Source organism: Haemaphysalis longicornis, unplaced genomic scaffold (genome assembly GCF_048455015.1).
Source record: "Haemaphysalis longicornis isolate Haplotype H1 unplaced genomic scaffold, Haemaphysalis longicornis Haplotype H1 scaffold_13, whole genome shotgun sequence".
Classification (NCBI taxonomy): domain Eukaryota; kingdom Metazoa; phylum Arthropoda; class Arachnida; order Ixodida; family Ixodidae; genus Haemaphysalis; species Haemaphysalis longicornis.
In genome coordinates this window covers 10,562,487-10,581,879 of record NW_027526233.1, presented here as the reverse complement: position 1 = coordinate 10,581,879, position 19,393 = coordinate 10,562,487, and the positions used below count along the sequence as shown (strand labels likewise).

Genomic DNA, 19,393 nt, shown 5'->3' with positions numbered 1-19,393 from the left:
CAGGGGGTCACAGTTAGCACAGGACCGGGGTAATTGGATTGGGAGAGGCCTTTGCCCTGCAGTGGGCAAAGGCCATTTTGCGCGTCATAATCCCACAAAGCGATAGGCGCTCAAATCAGAATCACCTCCTTGTGGTGTTCTGGTTTTGCTTGATGCGTTGATCAGCAAGTAGGCTGTGCATGCATAAGAAAAGGAGAAGTAAAAGCGTAGTGTACTAAACATGTTGAGTAATTTTATCGACGCAAACACTTCCCACAACTATACAGACAACACATCCCATTTCACCCATCATAGTTTTTAGGAGACGAGCCCATGTTTTCCATCAAGCGTGTTCTTAAGTTTCTCACTGGTGTCAAGATTTTACTTCTCATCTCTTATCATGCATCATGGTGATAGAAATTAGCCAGCGCAAAGAAGACGAGGACGAGGAAGGTAACAGACACAGCGCGGTTACCTTCCTCGTCCTCGTCTTCCTTGCGCTGGCTAATTTCTATCACCATGAACCAATACCAACTCTCCCAGCTTGCCATCTTATCATGCATCATGACAACCTGGCCCTTTACACGAGTCATATTCATTAGTTTGTGTTTTACTTCGTCTATTTTTACTGAAATGTTCTACTTTTACCTCGATGTCGCTCATAAAAAATCACTTTTGTTTGGCGCTCTTCGTCCTTAGTTGGCCTTGCGCCATTAAAATTCAAACGTCATCATCATCACCAATTTTATGGACCCTGCTGTGTGTTGTCTTGTACGAGTAGTTGGAGCCGCAACAAAAGCCAGGAACTGCTAAAATTGTTTGCCTTTTAGCATGCCTTTGTCTTTGTGTTTGTCTTTGTTTGTCTTTGACAAAATTGTTTGTCCTTTAGCCCGCTATAGTACAACTGGCGCCGAGGGAACCTTTGGTACTTACAGCTGATGACGCCTTTGGGTGGCGGGAAAAGTATATTTGAGCTAGTTAAACTGTGGGCCCTAAGTTATCATCAATAGCTTGTGTAATTGCCCCAAGAAGTAAACACAAAAAACTGGATTTAGTACAATAACGCAGGCCAGAGTTTTAGGCCATAAAAATATGCAGTCGGTTTCCAATCTGCCTTGCGACAATCATTTTATTTACGAATGCACACACGGGGCGCAAAAGAAGTCCATGCACACAAATCACACCAGCGTCCAAGGACATGGTCCCTGCACAAACAGGGCTTTCTTGGTAGTGCACACAGCAGCGTCACTCGCTTTTGAGGGAAGTTGTTGCCTGCTACTGGAGTTTTCTGCACTTTGACGATTCGAACGTTGGACAAATGTGGCAGTGAAAGTACTTTGCGAGATGGGTACGCTAGTAGAGTTCACGATGGCATGTGCATTCAGTTCACGGGGCACATACGTCTGTGGTTATAATCACTTGACAGTCTTTACTGACAGCCACTGGTGTATTCTTTCTTCGCGTCAACCATTTGCTTTTCATGCCGAAGTTCTCCACCAAACAGCGAGCGATGGCAAGTATGCTGTCAGTAGTTCTGTAAGCCAGTCGGGACCTATAGCGTTCGGTGTTCCACGTTTGGGAGGCTGCAAAGACAGATAATAACACAGAGTCAGTATGAAGATTGTGGGCACAACATGGGATATAGACACGTGGGGTGGCACTCTAAGGGGTGTACGCATGCCTTTTGATGTAATTTAAAAAAACGTTAGTTGCTTCGACGCTAAAAATTGCTACCTTACTGATTATTCAAGTCATACCAGTTCCGATGTATGTTTCCATTATTTGATCAACACCAGCGGTTCGAGTTTTTGCATTAAAATAACATGATTTTTCCAAAAACATTTCTTAAGCAGAGGGTGTTTTTTTGATCAGCAAGACATATGTATGTGTATTTTATTGAAATTCTTTGTGCCGGAGTCACCGCTTTTCAATGGTGATTTGTAATGCCCCTAGCGCTGCATTTGACATGCTTAATATAGTATTAGCAATACACACATACAGAAATGATAAACAACGCTTTTCTGCAAGAAAACATACTTTCAGTAGTGATAATATTGTTACGCGGCGGCAGAACAGGTGACACAAAATATGCTTAAGGATGGTGAGCATAAAGGGCGGCCATTGAGCGTCCACGCAGGCAGCACGCAAGCGACTCCCTGGTCGATGGCGGACTATAAATATTGGCCCCAAATCGAAGTCCCGTAACACAGATGCTGATAACCTTGTTCTTTTCCTAATACGAAACTCGGCCGAACTCGACGCATCTTAGTATTCTTTTTTTTTTGTCGGCTTCGCCAGAAACCACCCTTGCTTGGGAAAACAACTTGTATTGAAAACAGTGTTGCACTAAAGCTTTCCTAAGGTGGCGCAACAGTCATCGATGCTGTTTTGGATTCACTGGGTTGCACCCATGAGCGAAACAAAAACACGATTGGACGATGCGCAGGCCAGAGAACCCACTCAAGGGGTATTCACACGAGAGAGAAATCCGCCGTTTCGCTCCTAGGAGTGCGCGCCACGTGACCCCTACGTCACGGTTTCTCTCCGGCGCACCGCCTCCGATGGGAGATCGGAGCTTCTGCTCGCGAGCTACAAACCCTCCGACGCTCGGCGGCGGAGGCGGCGGGATTTCGTCTGCTCGTCGGGCAGCTGGCCGCGACTGAAGTTCTAGAGCGGTTACAGGCACTCTATTTTTATCGCTTCTTAATACATCGGACGCGAAAATGCGTGGCGCACATGACAGGCGCACTGAGGGAGCCGCGTATACCACCAGCACGGGCGCTTGGCGAGCGGTGGCCGCCGCCACGAAGTGGCGCAGGCCGGCGCCGGTAGCTCGAGCGACAGCTTGTTATTGCTACCCAAGGCGCAAACAAAGCTGCGTATACAAGAAATGGGGTAATGATGTGATGGAAAGTTGCTTTAAAAATCGTCACCTGAGCCGCTTGCCAGAGCGGCGATCGAATATTCGCCGCAGTGTTAAGCCTAACGTCAGTATGCGGGCCTGTAGGTGGGCCGGCCGGCTGGTACTACGTCGCGCGCCGTTCTCTGCGCGCGGCAGCACCTGCATCGCGTCGACGACCAATTTTTGGTCGGTTGACAAGATCAGTACGTATGAGCTTAACAGAAATTGCCGCCGTCGCGGAATCGGCGGTGCTACGGCAGCTCTGCTTTAGAGATAGACGACTGCAAACAGTGATGTCCGTCCGAAAGTCGCATCCTCCGTGTGAGCGAAGGAGCTGGCCGAGCGGAACTCCGCCTGCGGTGACGTCACGACCTCCCTCGAATTTCTCCGCTGAAACGCTCCGTCGTGTGAATACCCCTTAAACTGCGGCGGGTTCGGCCGCAAGCCTGCGTGATTATGGAAGCGATAGCTTGCGTCGCAATCGAAGCCTCAATTTCTACCGTTTCTCCGCTTTTTCGCTGCTTCCGCAGTGCTCTGTCTCAGCAAGCCTAGTGACGACGCCACGTTTCCTCCACCCTGTTAAGTGTGTGGGCTGCTGCTGTGTCCTCTCCACGTCTCCACGGCTGCGGAGCGCTAAGCGCCGACGCAACGCTCTCTTCACCCGATCCTGCGTGTCGTCTGCTGCCCCGCCGTGCCTCCTCCCTTACCAGGGCTTCTGTTCAACGACCCGCTCTGTTGGTGGACATTTCCCACCTGTGTACCTATTAAGTTCGGGCTCCTCATTTAATTAATGAAAGCCGCCGATGGCTCATGCATCGGCGTGACCTCCGCTTGTATCTGCTATGCTGTGTTCCTTTCATGCAGCCGGACGGACGCGAAGTTGCGGGCCGCTGATAGCGTGCTTTGTGTCCCTTCCTTTTGCGTAGCAATAGACGGGGGCGCTTAGCCCGAGTACCTCTGTTGCGTTGATATGCGGTCAGCTCAACCGGGTGGTCCAAGTGAATGGCGGATCGGTTCCAGCGCGAGGTTCCCTCTCGTACAGCGCGCTCGCCACTATTATGGCTTTCCGACATTGGGAGGTGGCCCAATCTTTGAGAATCCCGGTATTCGATGACACACTGCTCGAATTTTCTTCTGTGCAAATTTTAGCCTACATACGCATGGCCTCTGAACGCGAGTGCCGCTGACGTGTGTCTCTCTAGTACAAGTTTACCTTAATCTCTTTGTGCAGTGGATCTATTCAATACACCCACCAGGGAATATATCAAGACACGTCGCCCGACCAAGTTTACCCGGACAGATACCATAACGAACTCACGTGCTCTTTCGTTTTCAGTTGGCTTTATTGCAATATCGAACAGCAGCAGTTCGACACTTTTTGTTTTGTCATAACTTGCATACTTTGAACTGCGCGCCACATGCGTAATGCTTTTGCAACGGCAGTTCAACTATTCAAAGGCAAGACATTCTAGTGGCCAAGATACGTATTGAATTAAACAAAACTAAAACGTCGCCAATTTATTAATTATTCCTCATTTCATTTACAGCTGCGTACGCCGTCATCAAAAAGCATGTCACTCATTCCAGAACCCCCCCCCCCCCCCCCCCAAAAAAAAAAAAGAAAAATGCGGCACACATACATTTCTTTATTTCAGCCTCCGTTATCACGACGCTTCTATTACATGACACCTATACCAGGGATATCTAGCAGCTTTATTGGATGGAGTACAGAGCAAAGAGGCACGATTTGTTCTTTCGTTTTATTCTCGCTATAACAGTGTCTCGGCAATAAAAGCGTGCCTCCAATTTCCGCTCCAGCAGTGCGTAGAAAATACTATCGCTTATCGTTTTCCCATGCTCTGTATATAGGGATTCGTTGCCTTCATGGAGCCATGTTCATTCCGCTACTTATGTCTCATGGATCATGCGCATATAGTCAGGCCTATGTTTGCGAAAAGTAACAAATCCCAAAACTCACCATTACCGCCGAGTGAAATATGTGGCTCGCAAGTGTGCGGAACCTAACCGAACTGTTGTCGTTCCAGAGTGCTCTGTTAGCGCTTTTAGAGAGTGAACATCAGCTCAAGTTCAGTACCCATATTCTACGGCTTTTTTTTTTGTTTTTTGAAACCTTGATGTATATACTGGTTGTTCACCTAGCGGTCATTCGACGTTTTCAACTTGTATGAAATTTCTTTTTGATGTGTAATCCACCCCATGTTATACCTTTTTTATTCGTTCGGTATATCAAAAACCATAAAACAATAAACCGTTTTCGTTATTCAATGCCGGCGGTTACAGGCCTTTTAAAGCGCAGTTGTATCCGTGTACTGCGAGAATCCTATAATTTGAAGTTGCGATTTTTAACTGTATCGCATCTACTATTAAATTAGTTGGTTCCGTTTAGCGCAGTGATCTTTTATTTGGAGCTATAATTTCCAAATTTAACATGTCACCCATTCTCCGTTTGCATACCCACGTGCAAAACCATGCATCCGGTACTTGTGATTCCTTGTGTTAAGGTAGTCACTTATAACAACCTGTTAGAAGTGTCTTCCTTAACACAAGGAATCGCAACTCCCGAGTGCGTGGCTCTGCACGTGGGTATGCAAAGGGAGACTGCACATGGGTATGCAAACATTTATCTCCTAAATTTCGTACATGACACAGAACTGCAATTATTCGTCTGAAAGAATCGCTTGCGTTTCCATTATCACGTAGAAAGTATGTCAAGCTTACTTACATCAGCTGTGCTGAAGTTATCGCTCAGATGCCGGAGCCGACGGCCGATCATCTTCCTTGTGACTTGAGATAGTCCCTGATGTCTTGTTTCCTGGATCATTGAAGCAATGGATGTATCGACGTCACCGCATGACTTCACCACGTCGGGCAATGCCGGAAACGCCGGGTTCCCCAACGCACCTGCATCCAGGCATGCAACGAGGCTTGGTCAGGCTTCTCTGATAACAAACAGTTAGCTTAACATTACAATGTGTAAAACGTAGATGATGAGTCTGCGCTTAAAATGAGGTTTAAATGATGCTCTAAAGATTTTTCAGTTAATGTGTTTATGCATATACTAATTACTTTTACTGCGAATGCATTACAGCCCACATCAAAACTTAAAAGTGACCGTTATCGTTTGCCATGGTCGTCAGAGTCAAAATAAAGGTGGCAAAAATGGCTGCCGTGGGCAAGAGAAACCAAAGTGGATTCGTGTGGGATTTTCACCAAGTGGCCAGATCAACAGCCAAGTGGATTACCCGGCACCCGGCCAGCATGAAACAAGAAAGAGCCAGCCTGATGCACGCTCAGTGGCACGTGCACGTGCCGGCACTTGTATGCATACATGTGTGTACGGGGAGGAGAGCTCTGACTGTGGAAGAGCTGCAGAGTCAAGTGTGGCCAGTTCACCTGTCAAAGGAGTGATTGACGTCAAAATACGAGGAGAAACAAGAAATAGCCGGAAACTTTAAAAAATCTTTGATAATTGCTAGGCCTTTGCCTTAGGACCACGCAAACAAGGGCCATGCAGACAAAATACATGCATGCTTTATCCGAACGATTTGGTGTTCTACAATGCCCATAGCGGTTGTCCGGCAGAAAACAATGCATTATTCAATCAGAAATTTATTATTTCAATTAAAATTTGATTCTCCCCCCAGATAGTCTGTTTCGTGACGTCTGCGTTGACGTAACCAGGACAGGTATTCAAACGACCGTTAGTGCGCTGTTTAGCCGGCAGCAGTCAACAGATCGTCTTCTTTACCATAAGTCCTCCTAGATGGCGCCACCATACTGTGCAGGGCCGCTGTCCTCCTGTTGCTGTTTCTGACCGCATTTGCACCAGGGTTGTTTTTGTTACGGCAGGTACTAATCGTTTCGTGAAACGTACGTATGCTCGACAAACAGGGTCACGTAAGGCAATGTCGCCTACGCCAACCGGCCAGTGTCGTGTGAGACAACCCCAAAGGGCCGAACACCTGTACAGCTATAACAAGCATAATACGCGCAGTACCAACAGCGGTACGCACTGCAACTTCTGTGTTTACGTGTACTTTCGTAACGTCCATTGTTTACTCCAGCATTCTGACTGGTACAAAATTAACATGCATAATACGCGCAGTACCAACAGCGGTACGCACTGCAACTTCTGTGTTTACGTGTACTTTCGTAACGTCCATTGTTTACTCCAGCATTCTGACTGGTACAAAATTAACATGCATTACACTGAAGCGAAAATACCTCGTCAGGCAAGCTTATAAGGCCTGCCTAACTTGCGTTTGCTTTTGCCGGCCTCCGCCTAATCGCACATGGGGGTATATTACGTCATAGGGTCTGGTGCGGCACATCAGCTAGTGGGTCGCATTTCCATTCCATTTTTTCCCAATTATGTAGCTTATTTGAGCAAAGTTTACGTTAGGAGTGATGTCAGTACGATTTTTAGGAGGGAATCTTTCGAATGAACCAAAGTTGTGCTTTGTCTGTTTGGCCTCTTTAAGCGCCCGGTGAATTTTTTTGTCTTCCTGCGATGCAACAAAAAAAATAAATGAGCAATGCTGTGCAGTTTGAATTAAAGCAACAAAGGGAAGCTTTCGCTCCTAACAAAAGTAGCAAAAAAACAGGAGTTCACCAGACGAATCTTAGCATATTATGTGCAAGCTGATTGGAATGGCCGATTTTGCCTCTCATGACATGCGTGAAACTTGGAGACCTATGTCTGAGCGTTCCTAAGTTGCTTTCTAAAATCACCTGGGTTCCATTCCAGACATGGAATAATTAAACGAATTGAGGCTTCCAACTTTAGGTAAGATGTTTGAAAAAAAAAAGAATTTTGTTAAAAAATACACCTTGGATATGAAGTGCGCAATGGTGGAGGCTCGAGAATAATTTTGACCAGCTTGGAATATTTAACGTGCTCCACAATCTCAACACACCGGGATTTCAGCAATATTTTGGAATCATACAGTGTTATTACACTTCCCTTCAAAGACAAACCAGTATGTGCCGCCTAGAACCTAACTCTCGGTCTCAAGGGAATGTCGAGCAACGCCACAGTTTGTAAACAACCGCTGCAATTCCTTCGTCCTTTGAACTCTGTTACTCAAGTAACTTGTTTTTGTACCTGAGGTTAGGGCGCGTAAAGTTTCTTCATTTATAAATAAACTGCAGTTTAAACAATTCACAAGGCCCAGGACAGCCCCTGTCCTATTCGGTATCTTGTGTATATTGTGTCTATTTTTGCGCTGTGCTCTTTAGTTGAACATGAAACACGATTAGCCGAAGCATCCATTCGACACCCGTCCTTACTTAAAAGCCTAGTTTTTTTTTTACATCTGAGAACTATTGTGCAGGTGTAGCGCTGAATTATTTTCGACCATTTGATACTGTGCTGGTCATTGTGTTATAAAAAAAACGCATATAATATGTGGCAATTATACGCAGAACTCCGAGTTTCCCCAAATAAACACACAACCACAGTAGATAAAGCTGCGGCCCTAAAAAGCTTTCATGATGCCAACGCCCTTAAAGGGGCCATGCCGACAAAATGCAAGTGTACTTTATAAGAAATATGTCGGGTTTTATAGCTCCCCCAGGGCTGGTCCGGCAGCAAAGAGTACCCTATTCACTGAGCAATTAATCAATTTCGGTTAAAATTTTGATCCTCCCGCCAGCCGCGGGTTTTAGTGACGCCTGCCATGAAGTCACGGGGGTGGGTAAAGAAACCTCCAGTGCGTCATTCGGCTCTGCAGCCTTGCTTAACGTCAGCCCTCCCAGATGGCGCGTCCATACTTAGCCGCGGACCGTTGTCCGCCGGTGCTTTGTTTTTGACCGCATTTGCACCTGGCTTGTTTTTTTTTACGGTAATAAGTAATAGTTTTATTAAACAAGGCGTATCCTCGACAAATGCGGTCACGTAATACACCGTCGCTTACTTCGATCAGCCAGTGTCGTATATGAGAACTCCAAAGCAGCGGACTGCTGTGCAGCTAAAACAAGCATAGTGCGCCCAGTACCAACAGCAGTGCGCATCGGTACTTCTACGTTTACGTGTATTTTTAACCTTCATTGTTTACCCCACCATTCTTACTGTTGTAAAAAGAGTGTGTGTTATATTTAAGTGCAACTAGGTTGTTCGGCAAGCCTATGAGCCCTGCCTAGTTGGCCTTTGCTTTTGCCGGCCTCAGCCAACCGCACAGCTGGGCATGTGACAACACAAGTTCTGCTGCGGAAAAGGAGCTAGAGGGTCGCAAGGCCATTCTCTTTTTTCCTAATTATATAGCTTATTTGAGCGAAGTGTGCGTCAAATATGGTGTCAGTATGATTTTAACGAGGCAAACTTTGGAATTACCCAAACTTCTCTTTTGTCTGCGTGGCCCGTCTGGACCTTTCTCCCCCATCCTACATTCTCCTACCTCCCCCACTACATTCCCCTGCCTTTTCAAGCTTTAATGCATTTTCACAGGCAAAAAAATATTCCTTCAATGAAAACAAGAAGTATAGTCAAGGAGCAAAGCAGCATCCCCAGTTGGATGACTGATAAATGCTCGCGAGATTTGAACCGACTGGGCACCTTTACTTCCTTTGACACCGCGACGAATGTCTGTGTTTTCGAACAATTGCCTCGGCGATAATTCTTCAGTCTACTCTACCGCGCTATAATTTTTCTCCGCTTCAAATTTGCCAGTGCAATTTGTAATTGTTTAAGGCTTTCATCGTCTGTTTCACTGGAAAGGGTTCAGAAGCGCTACACAAGGATCGTATTTCGTCGCCACTCACCACTAAACCATTTTGCGTATGACGAGATTCTCAAGGTTGTAAATCTGGGCGAGCTATCCAACAGCCTGTGCAGGGGTGACCTGATTTTTTAAAACTCTATTCATTCAAAATTTCACTGCCCTCGCCTTTTGAACTAAGTTCATCGCTCATATGACTGCGCCCATGGTTGCGCCACACAGCTGCGCCCACATAATTACTCTCATGTAGACGGAACAGTGGGCTTCCACTAGCTAGCCGGTGTAAACATGCGTTCAACAGCCCCCGTTTCCATTCAACCAAATTTTTTTAATGCCGCGGCTTATTTAGGCGCTTTTTTGAAAATTCCGTCCTTGGAATACGGCTATTGTGGGGTGGTCGAAACTGAACTTTTCCGGTTGTGTTAACATATAGATACTATGCACACGACCTCTGAGTTCTTGTTGTACAGAAAGCTATTTGTTTGCCTCTTTTTTTCACACTGTACGTTTTTAAATTTCTCGGAATTAATATTTACCAATTTCTGATTTGCTACCACTCCTTGTATGTTGCCTCTTTGTGTGCATTTTTATTTCTCACGTACATAGGGCATCAACCGATAAGGCCCAGAGCTGTTGGTGGGCACTGACAATAAATAAATAAATAAATAAATAAATAAATAAATAAATTTTGTTTGTTTCTCTTTGGCACATAGGTGGGTAGGGGATTGGCAAGGAATGGGGAACTTTGAGGGGCGATATATTCACTTCGCATGAATAAGCGAAGGTGTCACCATGTCCGTGTGACACCTAGACATGGTGGCACGGGAGAAAACAGGTGCGCACCACCCGCGCAGAAGCATGATTCTACGAAGGCCGTGACTTGTGCTACTCTATTTAGAGCCGTAAGACGAAGAAGCGAAAGCAACGAATGTGACGCATACGCGGGCTCGCAGAAAAGAAAGTGTGCAAATTAGGTCGCCTCTAAAACACCCGCACGAAAGAGAAAAAAGCGATGTAATAAGACGTTGCTGCAAATAAGTTGTTAACCAGTATTGCATACGCATATGCAGTGTTGAGTAGGAAGGTTGGAGTGCCCCGAGAACGTTTTTATGTGCATGAACATTCTTTACTATGTCCCATTTACCAAACGAGGACAGGCTCAAAAGACGGGCGCTGAACACGCTGCACATTTGCGATAGCCTGTGTCGTCCTGGTTTCCTGCCGGTAAGGCTTATGGACAGAATGAGATTACAGTGGCAATCTTCGCGCATCGGGAAGGTCCGTTTTTTTGTACTACCTTTATTCGTATTGCTATAATGTCGGGTGGAAAAGCAGTTTGCAGTTTAAAGCAGTTGTAAAAGCTTTATGCAGTTGCATGCCAAAGACCTCAGTATCGGTCGTGAATATTACTTTTGGGATGAGTAAATCCCACGTAGCCTTACTCATACCGAGTAGCGTGATTTCGATAGTACATATTGCGGTGTCAAGGCCGCATAAGGCGTTCTCGCCTTGCTAAGCCTTGGGCATGACCTATTAGGCCTAAACACGCCTTACAGTGAAACCGACGGCTGCAAAAAGAGAGCCATCGACAGCAAACCAAAAATGTTAGTGCGCCGTATTCGCCTAAATCAAATATTGAGGGAATTTACTTATCTTACTTCAGTGTACGTAAAAAAACTAATAGTAGCTTCGTAATCCATATGAATGAATGTGATTCGTTGAAGTGTTTTAACAGCGGAGTTGTTGTTGCTTGCCGTAACGCATGCAATGTCGTAATAAAATCCAGCGTCCTAGTTACTTCCGCCGAGTACAGCGCACGTGAGCATGCCCCTCACGAATAGCACACCGCGTCGTGCAGGCTTGCGCGTGGCGCTCGCATAAAAATGCCAAGAAAACAGTGCACGTGCGTCCGTGCCTCCCGGGGAGAGCACAAGACAGCTGGCGCTACAGACGCCCATTCGCGAAGCCAGTTACCGCTGGTTCTAGCGCGTCCAGACGAGTTCCACTTTGGGAGAAACGTGAAAGCCTCCGGAAAAAACGATCGAGTCCTGCTAGTCATGCATGAAAAAGACGACGATATGACGATGACTACTACTTCCGCCGTGAAAGCCCACGACGGAACATGTATATAAACAGTTTCAAACCTGGTGCAATGCGGTGAGGTGTGTCTTTTATTGCTTTCATAGAAAGAAATCATTCAGATCCGCTATAGTTCAGACTTTCCGCGACTTAGTGTAAGTTTCACCATTTTTTTTATACAGTAATTCTTAAATAAAGAAAGGAAAGCTTGCTAGGATGGTCGTGGTTGTTGCCATTTTTCTTTCACGTGGAATGGCATTTTTAATAGAAAAGTTTTTTTTCTTGAGTTTGGTTATAACAGCCCTTCACTGCCAAACATTTTTATAAATTGCTCGAAATTTCTTTCACCCCGTTTGAGCACATTCTTAAACATAAAACTTTGTAGAGTCTAAATGAATAAAATAATTTAACTTATCAGCAGAGTAGATGGGTTTTGAGTGTGCGTGGAGACTGCAATTCACATGAAGGATTGGTATCGCTTGCTTAAAGCTGCAGAGAATTCCGTGAGACACCCGAACGTAAAAAGCTAAGAGCATTCACGGCAGGCTTTGCGCATTGCCTTAGTTTTACTCTTCGAATTTCTGTACAATCAGGGAATAGGTACGACAATAGCAATGCAGCCATTTATACTTTCAATATCCAATCCTCAACATCACCAAATCCTTTCAGCGTAAGACAATCACATATGAGATGAGATCTCAAATATATAGGCAAGGAGGGGCTTGTTAAGCAATATGCCGCTTGATGTGCAGTAGTAGCTTAGAAGAGCATCGCAAAATATAAATAAAATACTATTTCAAGTGATGTTTTAAAAGGGCCCATACAGCAAATTAAAAACTACACCAAACCACAACAAATTCAGTTACACACACAGCCTAAATGCAAAAAAAAAAAAAAACATTGCTCTATAACTGCCAGAATCGGCGCCCCTCCAGCTCTATGTTCTGTGAGTCTTCCAAATGTTTTGCATAATCTGATTCATTTTTCTAAAAAAAAATATTCGCACAAATGGACCTTTTGCAAAGTACTATCAGGCATAGCGGACAAGCGGAAGGCGAGTCGAGCAACACTGTGCGCGGCCTGATGAAAGAAACAGAGCGATTGTGCCGGATGCTCGGCTCAGCCGCACAGCGCGCCCACGCATCGCCTAAGTTGGGACTTCACGGACTTGCAGTACTGGGGTACTGGATGATATGGCCTCTGCGTCACGGGGATTGGTCTTTCCTATCACCGGGTGGGGCACCAACCTCTCCGGTATACCGCGTTTGCGCGACGAGCGCATCCGCGCCGTTTGCAGAGGGGGACGCAGCAGTCAGTCAGCATGGCTCCTGCAGAACTTGTAACCGAATGTGGTGATAAAATCAACAGCAAGCAGAAGCTGAGGAAGCGATCCTATCAGGCTGAACGCCGAGGTTACTACGAGTGGCTCTAAGAGAGCGCCGCGCTATGATCGAGCCACGATTCCTTTATCATAGCCGACGTTTGCGAATGACCTCAGTGTTGTCATCATGCAAGCTCGCGTGTGTACTATGTTGCCAACTTTTCTGAAAAGGGTCTATTCCGATCCCGAGGGAATGTTGCAAAAAAGGTGGCGATAAGACTTCACCTGGGTGCAATCCCTCCAGAGCGTAGTTATCCTCGATGTCAATCCCCGTGCGATAAGAAAGCTCAGAAACTCTAGCAGTTGACACAGAACAGGTGTGGCAGCAGGCCTTGGCTTCGACTTCCGGAACGCGAGAGACGACCGAACGCACCATGTCTCTGCCACTACTATCCACAGTCGCCCCTGTGGTCGTCGAAGTCCTACGAGTGGATGCGGAGAACTCGCACAGCGACCCTCCCATGACCAACGCGACACTCATTTTGTCAGCTCGCCTTCCATCTATGCGAGATCAGCGGTTCCGCTCGAGAGCGGGATACGAGGGAGAGTGCGCGCGCAATGGGGCCCGAGTGGGGCGATAGGAGCGCACTTACTGGAGTGGAAGTGTTAGTTTATCGGTTTCCCACCCTTTTGGCAAAGGCGTCGGCGAGCCGTACTGGTTCTCCGTGAGTCAAGACAGTAGCTCTTAGTAGGAGTAACTGGTGTAGAACCAGCATTGTGTGACCTATTTACTAACTATTTACTAACCCGAGCTATACGGTGCAATAACGTTTCAATGGGAGCTATATATCAACCTCTAAAAACATTATGGTATAAACACTGGTGTAGAACCAGCATTGTGCGACCTATTTACTAACGTAGCCAAATACGCGAGCTATACGGTGCAATAACGTTTCAATGGGAGCGATATATCAACCTCTAAAAAACATTCTGGTAGCAACCTTTAAAAAACATTCAGCTTTCGCCCGTGAAAACAAGATTGAGGCTTGAAACGCAAAACAAGAACGAAACTCGTATTAAAAAAATGATTGCGTCTTTATTTCTTGCAGCCACGTGCACCTAGCCTCATGTATCAAGCGAAAAATTCGTTTGTGACAAAAATACTCGACGCGTTTTTCGGTTCAACCTTACAAACACTGTGAAAACAGCCGTACCGCCCGTCGTCGCTGCAGAAAGCTCCCACGCAGAATTCCCAACGCGCATGCGTCGCCCCAATGGGCTTGGCCAATCGGGTTTGGGGGACACGAACCTCCCCGCAGTTTCCACGCCGGAGCTCCACAGGCGATTTGCGACCCCGCCCGGTCATTGATCAGGGGCTTGCGAGGAGTGGTGTGCCTTTCTCACCCCCCGTTGTGCTCCCGCCGCACTTGATGGGTGCGCGGGGAGAAATAACCGTAGAAAGGCTGTCAAATTAGTACTTACTCCCAGGCCGGGAGTCGCTTGGGCGCTTTGCGAGGCACCGGATTGTGTCTTTCCCGCTCAGCCCCCACGCCTCCCCTCGGCTCTTTTACTCGACACGCTCAAATCCCGTTCTTTTCAGTTTTGCTGTAGCGCGGATGTTTCAGCTTCCAGTACACGAGAGACCCTAAAATGGATTTGTCTAGGTACTGTTGCTCGCTGCATGGCACCGTTTGAACCACCTAGGTTTAGTCAGCATTTGCTGCAAGCGTGGTGTAAAAAATTGGGTAATTACGTGACACTTTCTTGCTACGTGCTCTAAAGGTACCTTTATGCAACCCTTTAGTTTCCAACCACGTCAATTTGAATAATGACGACTTAATTATTCACATTACACAAGGTTGTCGAGGCGAGGCACCCAAGCAAGCAGCAAAGCCTAGCCCTGCAGACTCACCAGAGTGCAGACATCACCAAATCGAAGAGATTTTGCCGAATTAAATGCCAATTTCGAATGAACTGTTAACTTTGTTACTCCTCAAGCATGATTTTTCAAGTACCCGGACGCGGGCACTGTCTTTAAATGTAGGTAGGTGAATGAAGACACTAACAAAGGCAGAAACGATATCAATAAAAATTGGCACAACTATATATGTGACCTATCAAAAAATATGCAAATGTAAGTGACTTTTGCCGCAAAAACTAATCGGGGAAATTGGACATTTGCTTGATGTAACAAACATCGTAGCGACACCTTCCTTCTCACGTGTTCTTCGCTTAGAAAGATATGTACCAACCAGTTCAAGTTTCAACTCTTCTTGGCGAACTTGGCGATTGTTGAGGCTCACTAAGTTTCACGCCCACCTTCAGCTGTTTGGTTCTTCACCTTGCTCTGTCTGATTTCATCGGTCTACCTTCTTCCACGCCGTGAACTTGGACAGCGTTCCTTGAACGTCATGTTATAGTGGTGGTTGGTGGTTACGCTGCTTCGAGAGACTCCCCTTTGGCACGTCGTGGAGCATTCTTGTGTTCGATAACTCACACGGCCGCCCCAATTTGCAAGACACTACCGAGTCTCCCGATAATGCACCTTTTAAATGCAGAGCATTTCTTCTCACATGTAGCGTCCGCCATCCGTCCGCAACAGCACAGCGCGCAGGTGCGCCCTCTCACCCACTCCTCCTCGCTCTCAACAACAGGTCCGCACCCCTCCCCCTACACTATATATAAAAATAATAATAGTTATCGGCGCCTTGTTTCGATCCCACGACCCTGTGGGCGGAACGCGAGGTACATGGTGCTCTTCCCACTGCGCCACAAAAGCGACACAGAATCAAAGCGTAGGAACGCGCCTTATATCCTTGACTCATTCAAACTACGTCAAGAAGCTGCTGATACACGGCAGCAGTGCATCGATCTCGTCTTCACCAGTTGCTGCAACGCACGACCACTGCTTAAAGACCCCTTAACAGTACACTTTAGCGACCACAAAGCCGTCGTTCTCAGCGTCCAATGCAACGACAACAGCAACAAATAAATAAATAACGACTTACAACAACCTACTCCTTGCCTTCACTTCTTGCGTGACAAAAAAAAAAGAAAAATTGGGCCCATCTCTCCACGAGGGGGGACTCGAGTCGCAAAATCACGAAAGTAATAATTAATATATGAAAGAAATAATAATAATTAATAGTAATAAGCAATAATAGTTAACACATTCACTACCACCCCACCACCACCCCCCAAACACTAACGTTAACGCAATACACCCACCCCCTACGCGACGCATTTACTCGAGTTCCCCCGCGTGGGGAGATGGGCCCAATTTCTTTTCTAGTAGTGCGCTCCGCATGCGCTGCTCCCGATCCCAGCGGCGGATCTGCCGTTACCGGAACGCAAAATGTCAACAAAACGACGCCATATTTGATTAGCTAGTGACGGATGCCGAGCCAACCAAGTGCTGCTCAGCTTTCTGAGCTCTGATAGCGTCCAGCGAGTAGGCGCTACAGCTGCCACCGAAAAAATTGTATGCCATCAAACCATGCGTTCCGCCTGGGACGGCTTCCTTAACTGCGTCGAGCAGTCGAAAAATTCCCCCGCATTTCCCCGAGGGGGAGAATGTGAAAGTGCGAATGCACGGTTGTCGGCCCTCTTGCGGCGCTTGCGCTCGGCCCCCGCAGCCCACCGCCTCGCCGCCTTCTCTTCCATCTCTTCCATCGGGTTTGTAGTATCACGTGTACACCACGCAGTTATCAAGCCGCTATAACGCCGCTGAGTCGCCAACGCACGCCGCTGACGACGTAGTTTGAATGCGTTAAAGATATAAGGCGCGTCACTAACGCTGATATCACGTCGCGTCCGTGGCTTGGTCGGTAGAGCGTCGCGCTGCGGCCGCAAAGTCCGCGGATCGAAACCTGGCGCCGGATGCTGTTTCTTTATAGAGGAGCACTGCGGACGCCGACGCCGCCGACGCCGGCGGTGGATGGTTTGGGGTCGCTTATAAAGTGCATTCTTTCTAGAGGTGGGCGCCGCCATTTGCTTTTTCCGACCAGACGCTACCGCCGTCTATGAACCGACCATACGCTACCGCCGACTATGAACCGAACGCCGAATCCGCCATGCAGGGCTGTTAAGTGCTCCATCCTTTTTGTGCGTTTGCTCTGTGTCCGCGTGTTACCCAGTGAACCGTAGTGGCTTGGCGTTAAGTGAGCGGTTGCAGTGCGTGCGTGCGTGCGTGTGTGTGTGCGTGCGTGCGTGCGTGTTGTTTTGTTTTTGTCACCTGCGGACGCATTGTAGATCCCAATTCGCTGCTGGAGTGGCAGATGCTGAGAACGGCTCTAGCAAACTGCACTAGCAGTGGTGGTTGTCCCTGCGGTGGCGCTCCGCATTTCCGCGATGAAAAGCTACCAATGTGGCACTGACCAATCGATAGCGGAAGTAAATACGTATTTTTAGTGCCAACATGCTGGTTATGTCCACCGATTAGTCATGTCTACGGAGGCGCGGACGCCGAATACGGAGCGCGCACAGCGTGCGGACCTCGCTGACCCGCTCACGTTGGACTTTCTACGGGGCGATTACTACGCTGTTTACATTGCAATACATTATGATGTTTCGGAACTAGACTTGCGGTTACTGACGAGGGTGAATTGACTGGGCGGAAAAATAACACGACCGCACGATCAGTCGAACTAGTACTCTAAGGTTTTGACCATGATTGGCCTAACTCTGCGCAGCGTATGCGTCCTGTCGCGCGAAGCCTATCGTTGTGGATCCACAGCTTGAACCAAGAACTCTTTACGTGATCCGCAGTGGATGGTTGTAAATTGTTGTACTTTAGGTTCCGTGTCAACAAAAAAGGGTGGGAAACGTTTTCTTTAACCGCGTTCTGTATGGGTTGAACTATTTTCCGAATACATAGGCGTTGCATATCTCAAGCTGCGTTTCCACATTGTGCTGCCTGCTTATCCTCCAATAGACCAGCAGTGTATGATGAAGAACGTTATCCATTCATACCGTTTGGCAGTGTAATGCGTTCGCCTAAAACAGCAAGCAAAACGTAGTGTATAGCTTAGGTTGAGTGAAAAGGAGAATATTAAATGCAAACTGCAATAACCTAAGAACGTAGGTTATTTTAAATTGATGAAAAGGTACCAGAAGTGATTATAATGTTATATTTTAGGATAATGTTACTTCTACAATCACACGTTTTGTAACCACTGTCGCAGCTTTTTGTGTGATAAATGGATTTTGAGTCCGTCTGCTTCCCGTCCAACAAGTGCACCGAAAAGGCCCGAGGGTTGGTCGTTGGTACAAAGTCTTTGCGGTTTATCAACGGCGTCCATCGATGTGTCAACTCGGCGTCCGCTGGCAAGCGATGCAGCAAAAAATCTCTACCTCGCTGCATTTTCGCCACGCAGTGTCGTGCAGATGTGTGCTTTCGCCGACTTCTTCTAGCTTTCTCTGGTTTTTCCCTAACCCACCACCACACAGTGGTGACCAAGCAACGTTTGCGCCTTGAACGACACCGCAGTTGAAACTTCAGCAAACAATAAGCACGTGGTGATAAACCCTCCTGTACTAGGCAACGGAGCACACTGAGCCGAGCGATGTTAACAGCCCAGCGCACACAGGCAACGCTGGTAGGCCATAAACGGAAGGCGCGCGGGCCGCCGAGATGCCTGGTGTGCGAGTATTTTCCTCCGGCTGCTTATGGAAATGGTGTATAACCCCCCTCACGGCCTCCGTATAGTGTACTAAAATTCTAGTACGCTGTTGCCGCCGCGCTCGGGAGCAGTTTTGGCACTGTATCTCGCCCTCACTGCTCTCTGCGCATGCGCCCTGTTGCTATAGCAACGGAGGCGCGTCGTCTGCTTCGAGGACGCCGATGCCGTGCGCCGCGGCCCCGAAGTGAAACGGGAGGGAGTGGCACGCCACTCGTCGAACGCGCCGTCGACGAGCGGCGTGCCGCTCGTTGCTGCCGGATATCGAATCGCGATTTTGCAAATTCGAACTTGCAGCGACAGACATTTGGCTCATTTTGCTCAGTCCAGCGACGAACAGCTGATCTTGCGATTCGTGTCGAATTTCGATACATGGGCATTAATCGCGATGGTGGCGGAGCACCATTGATACCGCTGATACAATTGACGCGGTTGTAGCGCGTGCTTTAGAAACCGACGCCACTGTGCAAGCACGACTTTGTTTGTGGAAATAACGTACTTTCATGTATTCTGATGTATTTCATGTGCCTCCTGCTTCGTCGGAAATTATCCCAGTCTAGTCTTTTTTGTTTGTTTTGTTGCCCCTCCTGCCTGGGCCTAAATTCTAGTGACATACTGTACAAATAAATAAATAAATAAATAAGTAAATCAATGTATAGATAAAAATATAAATAAATAAATAAATAAATACTGAAAG

At 47.2% G+C, this 19,393-nt stretch overlaps 1 long non-coding RNA gene across 1 annotated transcript; it reads right to left on the bottom strand.

The window, feature by feature from the left end:
* Positions 1 to 1,102: 1,102 nt before the first annotated feature.
* On the bottom strand, positions 1,103 to 13,560 carry LOC144163997 (uncharacterized). Its single transcript, XR_013320986.1, has 3 exons — positions 13,304 to 13,560; positions 5,625 to 5,803; positions 1,103 to 1,562 (listed from the first exon to the last, which is right to left on the bottom strand). It is a non-coding gene; the product is annotated as an uncharacterized LOC144163997 (long non-coding RNA).
* Positions 13,561 to 19,393: the final 5,833 nt, after the last annotated feature.